We start from the raw sequence: 16,272 nt of genomic DNA, 5'->3' as shown, positions 1-16,272 counted from the left end.
AACCAGCTGCAATCCAGTTAGATTAGTTCTCACCACTGAGATCTCCGAAAGCCTCAGACAGCAGTCATAGCAAGGCTGTAGATTCCTCTTTTAAAGGAATATACAAAATATAATTTGTCATTGGAAAGGTAAAGAAATTTTTTAAGTGGCTTTTTCTTAAAAAAAACCCACCCAAAACCAACAACCCAGAAGTCAACAAAAAATAATTTTGTTTAAGAATTGCAGTCACTCAGTAGATTATTTATCAGGTAATATCACCTGTCAAGTCTAACTACTGGATAAGTTAATCATCTCCAAATATTTCAGCTTCTATTTTAATTGCTTAAGTGTAAAATAGGTCATATTATCTTGATGAAAGCATGATTATGAAATGTATGATTTCTTTTAATGAACTTTATTAACTTACAATGATTCCTTGTATTTCTACACTGCATACACACTGGCAAATCTTTTTCCAGCTATAATTAAGATTACGTCAGCACTGTACTTCATAACTTACATTTGCACTTGTTTATAATACAACCATAAAGAGCCATTTCAGTCAGAATCTTGGCACTGGTGGTTTAAATTTGGGAATAAAAATGTTTATACACATTTACAATTTAAGAAAAATGCAAACAAAACCATTTACACATATTTAATCAGCTATCAATGGTAAAAAATTAACAAAGTCTGAAACAGTTCAGTATGACTGAGAAATGTAGTAGTGATCATTTATTAATGGAGTTTCTTTTTGTATGCATTTCTGTTCCCATAACTAACCATTTAAGGAAAGGATACATTGCAGGATCATCATAAATACTGGTCTGCTCCCTTTACACTTACTTCTGGCCACATTCTGGTCCCCTCTTCAGAAAACTAGTTAGGTCTTTATTCTATGGATATATTTACAGCATCTGAATAGTGATTTATCTCTTGCAGTTGACTTGCTACTCCGTTTGCTATAGCTCTTCCCTTTCCCACATCTTTCTCTAACACAGTGCAAAACTACATGGCTTATCTGAGCTTTTCTGAACAGCTTCATTGTGACACAGGTTCAGTACTGATTCCTGCATTCAGACTCTGATTCTGTTATTTATGAAGGCACATGCCCTGCAGGTAATGGTACAGGGAGCTGCACTGGTATCCTTTCAGTACTGAATGAAGCAGAATTTATACTATCTTAATTCAGTAAGAAACTGGATCAAACATATCAGAAGTCCAATAACATAGTAAATAAATAAATATTATTAAAATGGATAAGCCAGGTTCTGCATTCTGAATAACAATTTAAACAGTCAGTCTACATACAGTTGAGGTAATGTTCAAAACTTGAGATAATAATGGGCTTAGTCAATACATAAATGAGATTGGTTTATCTTAGTCAGCTTATTTAATAACTGCATGTCTCTTCTGCTATTTTTGTTTATTTATTATGAGACTGTTGGTAATCAGAAAAACTTGATACATAATAAAAAACTAAATGCTGTTAATGCTCTTCCATTTTGTAAAAGAAGGAAAGTGTTCTCGTATTACTCATTTCTTGGCACATAAGAAACATTTAATATCTTTCCACTGTGGAAATTCTATTTGAAAAATATTACCTAGTTGTTGCTGTTATAATTTTTAGAACACCATGAGTTTGTTGGTTCATGTTAATGACTCTTGGACCTATAATTAAAAGAAATCAAAATCCCTAATAAAAGCCTAATAGAAATCTTTGCTTTGCTCATATTTAAAGAACAACCAGACAGCAAAATTATCTTTTACAAAATATTTAATATTGAAACCTACTCACAGCCTATTCACAGACAAAGTGCTTTTAGTTTCAGTGGACAGTTTCACAGATGAGTTTTGCAGTCCTTCCTCTGGGGCCGTATCAGATCCAGAGGTTTTTGTGACATACTATTTCAAACCAAAAAAATTTAAATACTTAACATAAACAATTTGAAGCAAGTATTTGAATTCTAAGTTTTAAGTGCACATATCAAACTATGTGCTCTCATTTTCTAATGCTTACTCTTCAGTGATAAAAATGTGTAAAAATAACAATTGTATGTCAGGTGATTCCTATTAGACATAAAAGGACTGGAATATAGTATTACTGATTTTGATTCTTTTCCTTGAATTTATTCTCAGAATTGCTAGGTCTAAGCAAGTATTTTTTTCTTGATAGCAGTGTCATATGATAAATATATTTTTATGTATTTACAGAACACATGTTCAAAGAGAATCTGACTTTTGCTACAGCCTGTATGTATATAAGTAGGTATGTATGTTAAGAATCAGCTGTTGAGACCTCCAAGTCATACATGCAAGAAATTTTATGAAAGATTGCTTACATTAGGGGAAAAAAAAAAATATTCTGATAACCTTGAAAGATTACATGTAAGATAAGATTGCAACACAGGACAAATGCCAAATCAGATCAGTTTTAATGCTCAAATCTAACACAGTATTGTGACTAGCATAGCTCCTAAAAACTTTTTAGAAGTAATTAAAATTCCAGTCTGTTAATATTAGCAGTGTCTTCTATACAAAGGTGATACAATTCATAGCTCTAGGACTACTCCCTTCACTGATCCTTAATATTACAGAACTCTGTAGAATCTGTGTGGTCTCACGCATCTTTTTTTTAAAAAAAACATTTTCAATTAGATGCAGAGTCTTTAGCTAGGAGTGTTATGTGGAAATAAAAAGTTTGCTAAACATGCACACAGATGGCAAAACACTTTACTAATAACATTAATAATTCAATTAATTTAATATCTTGTTAAGTACCTTTTATAATTTTAAAGGCTGCATAAGTCTCAAGCCAGTCTGTTACAACACCTTTCATTTACGTCAGAAGGTGCTAGGAATCATCTTGCAATCAGTAGTCCACATAGAAACACTGCAGTATTGATATGAAAATTTGGAATTAATATAATGACTAGTTCTTTCTACTGCTGTCTATACATACATTTTAAATGCTGTGGCATGTTGAAATGTTGTATGTTGAAATGCACATGCCAGCATGTTTTGACTTGTAAATGTAATATTGTGCAACACGGCTCATTCTGTCCTTATAGAAAGTAATTTTCTTGTTATTGTGATATTTCTCTGGGCATAAAAGGTTCTGGGTTCCAGTCATAACGGCAAGCTTGCTTTGTGACCTATAGGACATGACTTAACCTGTAAGATTTTCCTGCCTGAAAAATTAGAAACACTTCTTTAGCAGAATGAACAACAGCATTTCCTTGGGGATTAAACTTTAGAATATAAGAGGGGGTGGGGGGGCAGGCAGAATCTACCCAGCTAGTTTCTTTCCTGTGCCACCAAATATTTTGAACGCTATTTAATGATATTAGATGCTGTCAGAGGGAGGATATGATGCTGTATATCTATTACTTCTTTTAAGCTAGTCAGTGAAGTCAAGAGCACATTTAACACAAACCAATTATAGTACTGTCCTACACACAGCTACTGAAATGTTACTAGCACTGCACATGTCAAACTGATGATATATTGCACTGCAATACCCAGACAAAAACAAACCATGTTTACATTTATATGTTCTGTCTCTTCCTTCAAGAACTGGAAAACTGAAGACTGCAGGGGAACCTGTCACCTAGCAGGAATAAACTGTGCCTGAGAGACAAGTGTGGGCACTCCAGTCCTGGCAATCTCTCACACTCACCTGGTGGGGTAGAGAAAGGAGCCATACAGCTCGACTGTATTCCCAATGGACTATGCCTCCCTCCTCCCTGAAATGCCCCAGCAAGAGGTATGCCCACACAAAGACCTTTCAAGTTGAATAAGCATAGAATAGCTGAGAACCCACAATGTCTTTTCTAGGTTTAATCGTAAATTTATTTTGAGACTGCATAAAAATTTGATTTGAATATTTTTGTGCATTTAATTTAATAAAAGTACTAGGCAGATCTATTCATTTGATAAATGGCCTGATGTATGTTCTTAAAAGCCTTTAATATTCTAAGCGAGGTCCACTATAGCAGTCATTCAAATTAGCTTGCCAAATTTGTGTCATGTTTTCAGAGACATAAACACTAGATTCTTATGTTAAAAACAAGTTAATCATACCAAAAGAGTGAAGCTCTCACTCTTAAGCCAAAATATATTCCTCTTCATAATACCATGCAGTTATTGGCATGTCCCTTTGATTATGATTTATGACATTTGTTTACCAACAGGTGGTTGCATATCTTGCCATTTATATTTTAAGCAGCAGTAAACACAACTAAAAATAATAATAGATAAAATAAAACTCAGTGGGTTTTTTTAAAGTGTTTTTAGAGAAAAGCTGTACTCATAAGCTAGGTCTTCAAGTAGTTGACACCAGGCCCAGCAACACAGAAGAATACTGCAAGAGCAATAAGGATTTTTAGGGGCATTATGATAGTGTAATGGAAACACATCTGCCCCCAAAAGTCCCTCATTTTCCCTGCGGTAAAGAGCCATGCAGGAAGTGGTGAATGCTGTGGAACATCAAGAATGAAACTATAAAGGAAAATTTTTTAAGTTAGAACAATTTTCCAACAACACTTCAGGATTTCATAATTTCCTGTTAGTCCACTGCATAGGAAAATTGTAGTTTTTCAAATAGCCTCTAACTCATTTACTTTGGATGTATAAAATGGTTCTGTCCATCCACCAAAGTGAATTCTGAAGCAGCTATCTTAGAAATATTATTAGTATTGGGAAGCTAAAAACATTGCGCATAAAGGATAGACAATCCAGGACAGCTTTTTGTTCTTTCAGCTCCCAAAAAGCAAAAACCAGAATAATCATAGTTAACAGTTGACCTGCATCTCTCATTTTTAAGGATTTACTTCAGTGACAGTGTGAACATTATAGACGAAAATGATACATAACAAAATCATAAAACCATAGAATATCTTTCATTTTAAAGAATTTCAAAATACTTTCCAAGCAACCATGTGGGCAGTTTTCCATACATACAGAAAGACCACTCAGAGTAAAAATGCAAAGAGGAATCCCAATTTAGTAAAGACTGAATACTCCATATTTATAAATCTCCTTAGTAAAACAGGTAGCATATTTGAGCTTTTAGTTATGCCTATTCAATTCACATGCCTAATGCAAAATTACTCTATTAAAATAATCCACTCTAAATAGCACTTAATAGGCATATTCTTCAACATATTCTTGTAGCATAACATACAAAATATAATAATATTGTTGAAAAAAGCAATGTTCAGTTCCTCATATATGATTTAATATGATGTTCTGTGTAATACATTTGCTCTTTGTTCGTGTTATAACATAAAAAAATTAACCCAGTTCTTTCCTCGGGTTCCAGAAATTTTGCTGTGATCTCACTTGTATTTTTTTGTTGATGTAGGTCCAGTGATTTCAGTGGAGATACTGCGGACTTACACCAGCATTCAGACACCCACTGACAGAGGTGTGTGCAGTTTGTGTGATTTGAAATAGGCCTTTTATTAGAAAAGAAAGCTTTTATACAAACAGCAGCAGCATCAAAGCAAAAATCTAGATTATGCTGACTAACAGACATTTTTAACAATAGCAATATATAACAAATAGAAATATCCCTTCAGTAAAATTAGTGCATTCAGTTATTTTTACTGACCCTTGTGGCCAATCCTGAAACATCCTGAAATTATTTTTCTCACCCTTTCCTAAAACCATTTATATGTGCCTTGTTGTAGATGACAGAATACATTTTATCTCTTTTGTTTTAATTCTTATTCTGACCTACAAAACAAAAGAAAAGCTCTTTAAAAAATTGGTGCCTAGCTACTATTTTATATCAGTTCATATAGAAAGGCCATGATTTCAGTAAAAGGATTTGGACTGTCTGACTGAAGCTGAGATACATAAAATAGCAAAAATGCATCAATATTACATTACACTGGTGAAGTGTAGCCTCCCCCCATTAACAGTTAAATTAAAATATTACAGCAGTAATAACTGGAAAGATTGAAATAGTTTTGCTTAAAATTATTAAAGTATATCAACGATGTAAGCATTCTGTATATTAGGAAATCAGATAAGACTGATGCATCATTTTTAAGACTTCTTTTGAGCTCAGCTAGGAGCAGGTACGCTCCAAGCAGGAAAAGAAATAAACTATATTTAAAAACTCTGGAGCCTGTCTGTAGAGAATTATGATTCCAATGTGAAAAATAAAATATTGATAATTGAAGAGCTTTGTTTCCAACGGGGAGTCAGAAATCAGTAGTAACCTTCGGAAACCAACCACTAACACGTAGCCATATGGCTAGCTCACAAAGCAAGTTACCTCAGTAATAGATGTGTTTTTACTTCTATTCCTATTATCTTTATTTATTCTGTATATGTTGTAGAAACATTCTGGAAAAAAAATCCACAAGCTGAATAATGCCTGTCCATTCATATATCACCTACATAAACATTGCCCTTGCACTGAAAGCTTATAAACAGAAGTTATTTGGGTACTTTGACAACAGGCAAAAAAAGCTGATTCTTTGTTTCTTTTTTCCATGTTTGTACTTTTACCAAATTCCCTACAATTTGCATTGTCTGACTGAGAAAAGCATATGACATTGCAACAAGAGATTTGCACAATTATTAACTGATGTGCACTGTGAACAAGGCAAATGATGCCTTAAATTCATTAATTTTACCAAAGCTTCATAGTCTCAAGCTGCACGGTCTGAAGTGGATTTGGCAGTTCATGTAACACAACCACTTTTCTACCACTTTTTTCTGCTACAAGTGTGGTTTCCAGGTGATAGCAATGTTTTTCCCCTAAAATTTAAAGCCATCAAAAAAGCTTACAAATTTTTTTGCTTCATAACCTGACAAATATGATTGTAAGGCAAATAAAAAAGCACTTTTCAGTGATTCCTTTGAAAAATATGTTCTGGACATCCTGGTGTATGTTCACTAGATTTTATCTGTGGCATGAGTTCCAGGTTTTACAGTGCTGATGTGTAACACTGTAACAGAGAGAGAAGAACAAAACACAATTTAGAAATCATACCTTGGCTGTCTGTGTTCTTGCCCTCGAAACATTCTGGATAGCTTCATAGGAAGGGACAACTGATTTTGTAGCCTTTACTAAGGCAAAATTTTTAGTTGTTCCAGGTCATGATTTTCAAAACTCAGGGTCACTACCTCCATCTCTTTTTTTCTATGACTAGATCAGAGGGGAGTCAGAAAACTTTTCTGTTGCAATATGAGGTCAGGAGATGTCAAAGGTTGAGGCCCTGCTTCAGAAAACGTGGGCCACAGACCTATCCCCAAACCATGCCACTGGATTCTGGTGGAGATCCTGATCTTTTCACTGCTTTCAATAAAATTTCGAAAGTAAACAGATTAGGCCATTTGATAATCCTCTGCTGAGTCAGTGTTTGTAAACTGGTTTTTTTTAAGGGTTTTGAAGGGTTTGCTTAAAAATGCAGAAAGGTAATTCTAAAAATGTAGTTTTAAATTTATTTTAAATAGAAACACAGCTAGTAGGGTTTTCAATTTTATAAATTATAAATGCAATAAATAATTGGAGTTGATCTTTCTAAATATTATTTTTTTCAATAATTCATGACAGTTTTTATCTCAAGGAAAATTAATGTTGATTCCAAACATACCATCTACTTTTTATCTTCTATAAATTTCTTTTTTCATTTCAAATAGCAAGATAGACTGATGTCAAGTATTTAATTATTAATACTCTAGATATGCAATGCACCTCAGGAGTCTCAGCTCTGAGGCCATCACCCCATGCTGCACACAAACCTTATGGGAAAACCAGTGTGAGGGAAAGAGATCAATTTTTTATACCATAGATGTTTAGGGAATCTATCACTGTTTTGTCTAGTCATCATTAATTTGGGTAACAGATATCAAATGAACATACATTTCAAGTTTAATATATATGCATGAGATCCGTAGTGGCAGAAAATTGTCTGTTTTACTGCACACTAGAGACAAACAGGAGCTCTTTCTGTAAGCTTACTAATGGGAAAAAAAATGTGCATAAAAATTTTGTATGAGGAAGGCCTTCAGAAGTGTAACTGTGTTCTTTAACACTGCTCATTAATCATTTAAATAGTTTATTAATTCTATAGCTAGGTTATTGGTGCTTGAAGGAATGCATATGAATTTTATGTATCTTCAATAGAGAATCAAACAGAATCTATTTGAAAAAAAAAAATCTAAAAATAGCTGGTTAACAAGGTGCACTATGTAAAGCACATCTTACTGAAAGAGCTTTAATAGTTGGTGAGAAGCAACTGCTGTATTTCAGCAGAGCAGAGTTGATCTTTGCTGCTCTTTGGATAAGCAAGTTTGTTTCTCTTTTCCCTTAAAGCAAGATCCTCACATTGATCCACTTCCTAATCTCTGATTCTCTGCTCTTACGCTCTCAGAACACTAGTGAAGAGACCATAGGAGTTAAACCAAATGTGATAGCTTGTAATATTAGACAGGTCTAGAATGCATTCACAAACTAAGTACTGTAATTCAAAAATAAATAATTTCTACAGTTAAGTTTGTAGCTTAATTGATTCATGAAAATTTAACCTTCTCATAAATGCTGCTTTTGAACAGCATCATTTCATGCAAAATAGTAGCTAAAAAGCATATTAGCAGCACAATTCTGACCTAAGCTCTTCCAAATCAGATTTCAGTCTTAAATAAGTGAGGAATTTGTTGCACTGAGGTTTGGATATGTCCTATTTCACATGTGTAACGATTATACTGCTATAAAATGTAAAATACCAGAATTCCATAGAAAAATCTTGATTAATACAGCATGATATCCACTTGCATGAATAGACAGATCCTGCATATAGTCATGCAATGTATCACATACCAACAACTTTGCTTTAACAGTATCACTGTGCAACTTCAGTTGAATTTCCAGGCCTTTTTGAAATATTCAAATTGATTCAGTCTGAGCAGGTCAGAACTTAAAATTAATCTGACTGCAATGACAACATGACCACCATGTGAATGTGTAGAAGTTTATGTGTAACTTAAGCAGGTGATTAGCTGGTGTAAAATGTCAAAACTATGACAGATGCAATTACACTGAGAGGATGCTCCTGTATGTATTTTGCGCGTGTCTGCTGTATACATGAGCCATTGTATAAATTATATTGTGTGAGTGTAATGTGTTTCATTCAGTCTTAAATATATGTACACTATTCAGAATGACAAGAAAATTCAGCTTATCTACTAAGACATTTTCTAACACTTACTAGAATCCCATGAGGAAAGTACAACTACATAATTTTTAAAATTATGCTTAGGTTCTTTAGGATATTGATACCAACAGGTAAAAAGTAACATGAACTTTAAGAGCTTTACCAAGTTCAGGTTTACAGTGCCTTACTCATAAAAATATATTCTACAACTTTTTTCAGTACAAAAATCAGTAATCTTTAAATTGACTCAGAGATACAGACCATACACATGTAGACACACAAACACACACATGTAAAAAACCAGCTAGTTGAAGAGATACATTAAAACTGAACACTTTGTGAGCAAAAAAAACTGAAGAGGGAATTGACAATACAAACGTTACTGGTATTTATATGATGTTTTCAAGGTTTAAGCTGCCTCTCTTTTCTAGGGACTTACTTCTTTTTCTCCCAATTCACTTACATCGAATGACCGCTCTGAAACATAACTTTTTCTTGGGCTTTTGCTGGCTTTTTAAAAGGAAAATACCACCAAGAGTTAGAAAACTTTTTCTTATGTTTAACTTTCAGAATGATAGTATTTTCTATCCACTTTTTATTGCTGAAGACAACATTAAAATTAGAATATTAGTATTTAAAGTGTATAGTAGCCTTTTGCTAAGTGCAACAGTAGTTTACTACCAAGTTTAATGTCCACTGTAAGAGCCATAATGTACTGGTTTCTTTTGCAGAACAAAGTGACCACCAAAAGCGGGACTTTGTGGGCCAGTTGGATAAAACATAAGCTCATCTCGCCCCCAAAACCCCGACTCTGGAACCACAACCTTCCAAGATTCAATTTGTAAGTAAAGTATCTTTCTAAGATATGCCCAATCAACTGAGAGAATCATTGCTGATAAAGTGGGTAATTTTCAGATTAATAAAAGAGACTATTGTAGCCAAGTCACAATGCACACTCCTTCACTTTCTGGACAACAGGAATTGCTAACAGATACTATTTGGTTTTATTCACATTTTATGGTTTATTTATTAAGTAGGTAAGCAGCACCTTCTATAAGTGTCTATAAAATGACAGAGAACTCCTCCAGAGTAACAGTTATTTATTAGACCCTGCACTGAAAATATCTGTTAAGATTTCTTCTCAAAATTAGTAACAACTTACATGTTTATCTGTTCCACTATATTTCAAACTAAAGGTGACACATGATAGAGAGATGCCTGTCATTATTCTAAATTTGTTATTTGTACAATAACCTAGAAAATATTTTCACTTTACTTGAAACAGGTCTTGTCCCACTAATAGTGGTAGTTTCAAGTATTGAGCTGTGTGTCCACATCTTACTACCCTTAGCATTGTTTTTTAGAACTTCCCTCAAAGATGAGAGAAAAGTAGAGATCTGTAGACAAAAGGAACGTATTTCCTAAATCTTTAGTTTATAATTCCAACAGAACTTCTAAATAAAATCCAAGTTTAAAAGCATTATAGTTTACAGTTGGATGACTGAAGTAGGTAAATGCTGTCAGCTACTTTAAAAGAAACTAACTACTGTGCTTGGAAAGCCACTATTACATTTATTCTGCTCTTGATAATCAAAATACAGAGCCAAAGAATGCTGTCGTAGCTGAACTGCTGTATAATCAGCAAATTCCTGAAAACGCAGAGAAGTTGATGGAAATTCTCGCTAAGCAGAAATGTTAAAGTAAAATATATGGCCTGTAGAAAGAGGAATTGACTGACTTCTTATGGTTGTGATGATTTAGAAGATTTTTCTATTATTTCACATGAGTTTATCAAAGGATACGTACGACACCTATCAGCACGCTTATTTGTAGTTACTTGTCGACCCCAGAAGCCACCTTTAGGCAGCGGGACGGGACGAGTGGTCGGACACCCGGGAGGAGCGAGCACCTGTAGCTCCCGAGGGTGTCCGGCACGGCGGCGAACCAGCGCCCGCCCTTCCCCGCACGGCGGCGAAGCGAGGCGGTCCCCGGCCTCTCCGCCCGCAGGCGCCCCTTTCGCGGCCTGCGGCAGGTGGGCGCGGGCAGCCGGCACGTGCCGCCGCGCCGGGAGGCGGCCGGAGATGCGCGGCCCCGCGCTGCCGCCGCCCCCCAGGCTGCGCGGGGAGCATTTCCGCGGCGGCGCTGGCTCGGCCGGCGCTCGCCTGCCCAGGTGCCCGCCTGGCGCGGAGCCGCGCGGAGCCGCCCCTATCTCCGAGGCAGGGCGCGGCCCCGGTTGCCCGCGCCGGCGGAGCGGGGCGGCGGCCCCACCTGCGGGCCTCGGAGGCAAGGAGGCAGCGGGGACGTGCGCGGGGCCACGCTTCTCTCCGCGGGCAGCGCAATGGCGGGGGGCGCGGAAGGAGAGCGCAACTTACCACTTGTCAGTTCCCCCGGCGGTGCCCCCGCAAGCCGTGAAGACACAGACGCCCGAAGCGAGCGGGGATCACGAGGAGAGGGTCGCGCTCGCCTGGCAGGTTCCCGTTCTTGAAAGGAGACAGCCCTTCGGTCCTCGGTCCTCGCCGGCTCCTTCCGTTGGCAAAATCCTGACTCATTACATAAAAAGATCGCCCTGCCAGGCGCCCAGAAACATTTCTTCATCACGGTCACGCCACAAGCTAAACAAGAGGCCACATCAAGGGGAGGGGGAGAGGGGGAAGCGGAGGGGGAAAAAAAAAATCCAGAAGGTGGTATCTTTTTTCCTTAAAATCCTCTTCCTGTGAAAAAAAAAAAAAGTGCGGGGGGGGGGGGGGAGGAGAGCAGCCACCAGGAAATAACTAGAGAAGATTCACTCATTGTTGCCACAAAGACACCTCTCCCCTTCCCATTCCCTCTCCATGCTCATTCCTCCAACAGTGCTACAAAGACGTGCAGTCTGCGCCGGGAGTTGCTGAGCTCGAGCAGTAAGCTCCTCAACTCCGTGGGGGCCGTGCCAGGAGACCCGGGGCTCAGAGTCCTCCGAGAGTAGGTGTGGTGAGTCCAAGACCGTCCAAAAATTATTTTTTTTCCTAGAAACTACGTCCAAATATAGTAACAGGGAAAGGGCATTCCTAGAAATTCGGGAGACGTCAGAAAGGGAAGATTTGTGAAATTCAGCTTCACTTCCTGCAGAGGGCTCCTAGCACAGGGAGAAAAAAAAAAAACCAACAAAACCCAACTCGAGCAATAAAGTGCTTTTCATGCTTCTCTGATCAGATAATGGTTAAAAAAAAAAAAAGGTAAAACACTTAACTCACATTTCTCCGATATGATCTAGGAGTTTCATATGGGAAGAAAGCTAATCAGTAACTCCCTTTCCTCATTTTCTACTAATGTTTATAGATGTCTATCATCTCCTGTATTTACTTTCCCCATGTACTCATATCAGACCTGTGCACACAGCAAATAAAAGGAATACACATATGAGTGAAAAATGGGCTAAATTATAACCCTCCCATGTATCACAGGAACACTAATGTTTGTGTTATTTTAAACAGGCTTTGTGGGTTGCATCTCTCACGCTACACTGATGTGAATAATTCATATTATTACTGTAGATGTGTGCAGTATCGTTACTTGTATGAACAGAAATTTGTAGGTTGGCTTTTATTTAAGAGTCCCAGTACTGAGAACTGCTGACCACTGTCGGTCCCCATTGACTTAATGATATCTTAGGCTATTAACTAATTCTGCTCAGCCATTCACAGGATCAGGCGCTGACTGATGAATCTAAATCGGGACTTGCAGCAAACCTACACACTGTCATGAGCCTCTATTATTCCTCATGTGTCTCCTAATCTGTGTATTTGGTTTGTGCTTGCGTCTAACACCCAATCCTTCTTTAGCCATAGCTTTTTAAAAAACACTGATAGATTTCATAGGAAGCAGAAATGAATGTTTGCAAAGCAGTAACAGATGAAGATGTTATTATATGCTACTAATTATATAAAGATGACAATGCATTTGTAATAAAGCATTACTTGTCCAGGAATAGCAGTTACTATAAAACCCACAATAGCCAGCTTTTGGGGAAAGATAATAGATTTCAATGTGTGCAACTCTTGCAGGTTAAGTGAATTTCTGTAATGAAATTCCTCTCAGCCACATGAACTCCTTGAGTTTGTTCTTTGGATTTCATTATGACTTGCAGAGTCTGTCTGCAAATCAAATGCAATAAAAATACTGGAGTCTGGCTTTACTTCAGTGCTTTATAAACACTCACATTTAATCAAAACTTAGTTACAGACACCTTGTCTGTCTGCAGTTTTGAAGGGGAATTAGCAGAGTTCACCTGACAATTCTAGGTGTGCCTTGACTCCTAAGTATGTTTTAACTGTTATCACAGCACTCAATAAACAATTGCTTCAAAATACAGATGTAGCTTTCAGAGAGGTGCACCCACAGTGTTTCATTAGTAATAATGCCTGGTTAGAAGCAGATTTATTTTAAGTAATCTCTTAGAATTCAAAACAGCTCTACTTAATTGCAAGAAGCCCTTTTTAAGCTGGCTGGCTTATTTATGGCATACTGCTCTACTCTGCCTGTCACACTCATTTCCTGAGTGAAAAAGTGAATGGCAGCCTCAGGTTCAGGATCTTTTGATCATTAAAAGAAATGGATGTGCTGTCCTCTGTTGGTCATACTGGTTGTCACATGTAAAATTCAATTAACTCAAAGGGGCAGCAAGAGGCTCTGTTAAAATGACAAAAATGATGAAACTAAATTAAATTTGCTTCACCTTCCACTTTCACTAATAAGACTACACAGTGTGAGGGATTTCTAAATAATTTCTTAAAAATGAGACAATGATGGATACTAGAAGCTAGATTATGGAGAGGACTCATTTCACAGGACTCCATACTACAGAGTCTACCCTGGGATTCAGCCCCATTGGACTCTGGCTGCTGTTTTAACCACTTGCCTTGGGCCCCCCGGCATGCTGGGTGACACAGGGAGCTGCAGCCTTCCTCTGGCTTCGGGGCTAGCCCACCGGCTTGCGGGGGGTGGGGGTGGTGCTGCAGCACCGCCAAACATGTGGTGAAAGAGGAAGTGTCTAGCCTAAATTTCACATCACACAATCCAGTCTGGGGACAGGGCCACGCGTGCCAGTTTGGATAGTTTGTGCTCACGTGTAATGACTCGTGATATGATGCAATGGCACCTATGCAGCTTCTTGGAGCACTATAGCTATGGCAGCTCAGGCTTTGCTGGGTACACGTAATGCAAATTCCCACTTTACCACTCATGGTATCCTTCTGTGAGTCGTGATGTGTAGAAATGCTCTGCTCCGCTCAGTGTCGGTAAGCAGCACTAGTGTGTCCATTTTGCGCCTCATTTTTAAGAAGAATATGTAGCAACTGGAGAGGGTCTGGAGGATTGTAGCAAGGACGATTAGAGTTGTGATTAGAGGTATAGAATACCTGACCTAAAAGGAGAGATTTTAAAATTTGGGGATTGTGTTGTCTAAAAAGGAGAAAGCTGAAGGCAAATAGAGTAACACTTTCAAAAAGGTTTGACGTGATGTAAATGAATCTATGTCATGACAGTAAACCTGTGTGGTATGTTAATTATTTCTACATCTCAGCTGCTACTGGAGTTATCAATTCCTGGTCTGCACAAGCTTTTCTTTTGCTGTGATTTCATAGGTAGTTTTCTAATTACAAAATTAATTTCAAGTGAATAACCATAAGATATGTCTTAAAATGTTATTTAGCAAAATTATCATGCTAATAATTTAGCAGTGTTATTTAGCAAAATTTAAGTTCTGGCTGCAAATTGTAGAAAAACAGGTTCTGTATTATCCAATTTCTCTGTGTGTCATGTAACACAGACTCACAGGCCTCAAACTGTTACTGCATGGGTGAGATGCAGCCGTAGTTCTCGTGTATACCTAGCTTCATCTTATGAACATGTTTCTAAAAAAACAATCAAGAATTTATGAAAGCATTACTCATCACAGGCAGGGTGGCTCCTCTCCAGGTTTATCCCTGAGGTTGTAGTAACAGAAAGCAGTATTTATCAGACATGTTTTGTCCTTGAGTTTGATTTTTATGTTTAGTTTTGAAAACCCTCTTATGAAAGCAGCTTCAGGGACACGGCTGTCCTTCATATCTGTAAGTAAAAATATCTAACAGAAACCAATTTAGAACATTTTTGGGTTGTAGTTTTGCATGTGCTCTGTGCTGAAACTGTCACTGCTCAAAATCAATAATTTACGTTTTCCTTCTCTCTAGGGAGATTGGGCAGTGTTGTCATGGGTTTCATACTAGAAATTTCAAGTTCAAAAATGAGCTGGAAGGTATGCACTATGATTTCCTTTCTGCTGATGCTTCATCAAAGTTATGCCAAATTTGCTAAAGAGCAGTTCTGCAGACTTGTGAATACTGACAGTAAACTAAGTGCAAAAAATATAAACTTTAATTACATGCAATTAATACAGTCAGATAATCTTCATAGCACTAAATCTATGCAAAAAAGCACCTTATATAGAATAAATGGTTACAGCCCTTCTTTAAATTAAAATACAACTTGAATGATGACTTTGACCTACCAACAGAATTTACATATTTTATTTTAAAAGATTTTTACAAAATCTAGTGTTAATAGTTAATGACAGTTGGGTTTTTTTCATACAACAATTGTACAGTTTTGATTCTAGACAACAGAATATGACAGGAAGATTTGTCAGGAAGAAAACAAAACTGTGGACTAATCAAGGGTCAGTGAAACTTAAAATGGTAAACAAATATTAAACATTAATCAATACAGAGTTCCTTCAATTTATAGTGCTTTTGTTATTTACATTATTAGAATGGTTTTAAGTACCGTCAGCCCCTTAACTGTGTGTGCTGGTTTGGTGGCTGGTCCCATCGGTATCCTCGAATTGGACTTCCCAGCTGCTTGTGATCCTGCTGAACCAGCTGTGTCTGAAGTACCTGGTGTTTTCTTGTGCTTGGAGATGGGTGAGCATTGCACATCTCCTCTTAACACAACTAGCCCAGCCGTTCCTTACCTGTTTTCCATGTGACAGGGAGGTTTTCTATTTTAAAAAATAGGTAATGTAAAGTGAACACTAAAGAGATTGCAAATAATCCTTCTAAGTGGTTGGTGATACAGGTGAAGAAACCTCATGTTTTATTAACCAGAA

General features: G+C 37.2%; 3 long non-coding RNA genes across 7 annotated transcripts in view; 2 read left to right on the top strand and 1 right to left on the bottom strand.

The window, feature by feature from the left end:
* Positions 1-11,875, bottom strand: part of LOC142604019 (uncharacterized) — a 67,025-nt gene extending 55,150 nt beyond the window's left edge. For all 5 annotated transcript variants that reach the window (XR_012837919.1, XR_012837918.1, XR_012837917.1 and 2 more), the window contains exon 1: positions 11,525-11,875. This is a non-coding gene — a long non-coding RNA (uncharacterized LOC142604019). The remainder of the gene's footprint in view (positions 1-11,524) is intronic.
* Positions 3,611-10,186, top strand: LOC142604023 (uncharacterized). Its single transcript, XR_012837925.1, has 3 exons — positions 3,611-3,745; positions 5,345-5,407; positions 9,884-10,186. It is a non-coding gene; the product is annotated as an uncharacterized LOC142604023 (long non-coding RNA).
* LOC142604024 (uncharacterized) lies at positions 11,875-15,831 on the top strand. The gene is made up of 3 exons (XR_012837926.1): positions 11,875-12,119; positions 15,359-15,423; positions 15,784-15,831. It is a non-coding gene; the product is annotated as an uncharacterized LOC142604024 (long non-coding RNA).
* The last annotated feature ends 441 nt before the right edge of the window (positions 15,832-16,272 follow it).

The sequence above is a fragment of the Balearica regulorum genome, chromosome 15 (genome assembly GCF_011004875.1).
Source record: "Balearica regulorum gibbericeps isolate bBalReg1 chromosome 15, bBalReg1.pri, whole genome shotgun sequence".
NCBI classification, from domain to species: domain Eukaryota; kingdom Metazoa; phylum Chordata; class Aves; order Gruiformes; family Gruidae; genus Balearica; species Balearica regulorum.
This window is presented reverse-complemented; position numbering and strand designations above follow the sequence as displayed.